Genomic DNA, 2,971 nt, shown 5'->3' with positions numbered 1-2,971 from the left:
CACCAAGTGGTATTCCATTGTGTTTATATATATATATATATATATATATATATATATATATATATATATATATATATATATATATATATATACCACTTCTTCATTATCCATTCACTAGTCAATGGACATTTGGGTTCTTTCCATAATTTGGCTATTATCATTAATAGTGCTATGTATATTGGGTTGCATGTGCCCTTTCGAATCAGCATTTTTGAATCTTTGGGAAAATACCTAGTAGGTCAATTACTGGGTCATAGAGTAATTTTATTTTTAATTTTATGAAGAACCCCCATACTGTTTTCTAGAGTGGCTACACCTGTTTGCCTTCCCACCAACAGTGCTAAAATGTTGCCCTTTCCCTGCATCCTTGACAATATCAGTTCTTTCCTGAGTTGTTAATTTTAGCCATTCTGACAGGTGTGAGATGGTATCTCATTGTGGTTTTGATTTTTATTTCCCTAATGATGAGTGATATTGAGCATCTTTTCATGTGTCTGTTAGCCATCTGAATGTCACAATAAAGCATCAAAATCCTAGAAGATTATTTATTATTAGTATGGTGAATCTGGTTGATTTGCAAGTATTGAACCCCTCTTGCAAAACAGGAATAAATTCCACTTGGTTGTGGTAAGTTATTTTTATAATATATAGTTGGGTTTTGTTTGTTAACATTTTATTGAGAATATTTGCATCTGTGGTCATCAGGGATATTGCCCTGTAGTTTTCTCTTTTAGCGGTGGCTTTATCTGGTTTTGGTATCAGGGTAATGCTGACCTTCTAGACTGAATTTGGAAGTTCCCTTCCTTTTCTATTTTTGGGATAGTTTAAGCAGAATATATGTTAATTCTTCTTTAAAAGTTGATATAGTTCCCCTGTAAAGCCATCTGGCCCTGGCCCATTGTTGGTAGTTTTTGGATTAGTGGTTCAATTTCTTTGCTGGTTACTGGTCTGTTCAAGTTTTCTTTTTCTTCCTGTTTTCAGTTTCGTTAATTTATATGTTTCTAGTGATTTATCTACTTCTTCCAGGTTTTTAAATTTGTTGACATATAGTTGTTCATAATATTCTCTTAACATTGTATTTATGTACTGCTGTTTGTTATTTCTTCTGTCTTATTTGTGATTTATTTATTTGGGTTGTTTTCCTTTTCTTTTTGATCAATCTCGCTAAGTGTTTATCAATTTTATTACCTTTATAAACCAGAAGCATCCCCTGTTTTTATTGATGTGTTCTATTGTTCTTTTAGTTTTGCTATCATTAATTTCTGCTCTAGCCGTTACTATTTCCTTCCTTCTGCTGATTTTAGACTTAATTTCTTGTTCTTTTTCAATTTTTTTAAGTATGAGGTTAGGTTACTTTCTTTAAAAAAATTTTTTTTGCGTCTTGATGCACTGCTATATATTTTTCTCTTTAGACTGTTTTTACTGCATCTCAATGTTTTGCACTGTTGTGTTTTCATCTTCATTTGTTTCTATGTATTTTTATATTTCTTTCTTGATTTGCTGGTTGACGCATTCATTGTTTAGTAGCATGTTGCTAAACTTCCATGCATTTGTGATCTTTCCATATATTTTTTTTCTTGTGGTTAACTTCTATTTTCAAAGCGTTGTGTTCAGAAAAGCTACACAGTATGATTCCTATCGTTTTGTATTTGCTGAAGCCTGTTTGGGGACCTAATATGTGATATAGTCTGGAGCATGTTATATGTACACTTGAAAATAATGTGTATTCTGCTGTTTTGGGATAGAAAGTTCTGAATATATCTGTTAAGTCCATCTGGTCCAGTGCGTCATTCAAAGTCATTGTTTCTTTCTTTACTTTCTGTTTAGATGGCCTGTTTATTGAGATGAGTGGGGCTTGAAAGACCCCTACTGTTATTGTATTATAATTAATGATTTTCATTATGTTTGTTTTAATTGTTTTATATATTTGGGTGCTCCCTTGTTGGTTTTATACATATTTATAATTGTTACATCTTCTTGTTGGATTCTTCCCTTTATGATCATATTGTGCCCTTCTTTATTCCTTATTACCATCTTTATTTTATACTCTAGCTTTTCCATTATACATATTGCCATGTTGGTTTTCTTTTGACATCCATATGCATTATAAATATTTCTCCATCCACTCCCTTGCAATCTGCAGATGTCTTCAGGTCTAAAATATTTGCCTGGTAGGCACTGTATAAATTGGTCTTTTTTTTTTTTTAAAAAAAAAGGGGGGTGGTGGAGGAAGGTTTTCTTTTTTTCTTTTTTTAAAATTATTATTGAGACAGAGAAACAGAGCATGAGCAGGGGAGGATCAGAGAGAGAAGGAGACCCAGAATCTGAAGCAGGCTTCAGGCTCTGAACTGTCAACACAGAGCCTGATAAGTTGGCCACTTAACCGACTGAGCCACCCAGGCGCCCTTAAGTGGGACTTTCTTAAACCATTTCTGATATCCCATGTGTTTTTTTGGATTACTTAGTCCATTTATATTCAAAAGAATTATTGATAGATAGGTTTTATTGTCAGTTTAGAACATTTTTGTTGTTGTTTCTGCTGATTTTTTTGTCTGATCTTTTTTTCTTTTTTTGGTCACTTGTATTCTCTCTCTTTTGTTTTTAATAATAGTTTATTGTCAAATTAATTTCCATATAACGCCCAGTGCTTCTCCCCACAAGTGCCCCCCACCATGACCATCATCCCCTCCCCCCTGCCCCTCCCCTTTCAGTCCATGGTTCATCTACAATATTCAGTAGTCTCCCTTGATCTGTGTTCCTCACTCTTCCCTGCTCTCTTTCCCCCTTCCTCTCCCCATGGTCCCCTGCCAGGTCTCTCCTGTTAGACCTATGAATGCAAACATATGGTATCTATCCTTCTCTGCCTGACTTATTTCACTCAGCATGACATCCTCGAGGTCCATCCACTTTCCTACAAATGGCCATATGTCATTCTTTCTCATTGCCATATAGTACACCATTGTATATATAT

This window comes from Suricata suricatta, chromosome X, assembly GCF_006229205.1.
Source record: "Suricata suricatta isolate VVHF042 chromosome X, meerkat_22Aug2017_6uvM2_HiC, whole genome shotgun sequence".
NCBI lineage: Eukaryota > Metazoa > Chordata > Mammalia > Carnivora > Herpestidae > Suricata > Suricata suricatta.
The sequence above is the reverse complement of the archived record's forward strand: the minus strand, read 5'-3'. Positions refer to the sequence as shown.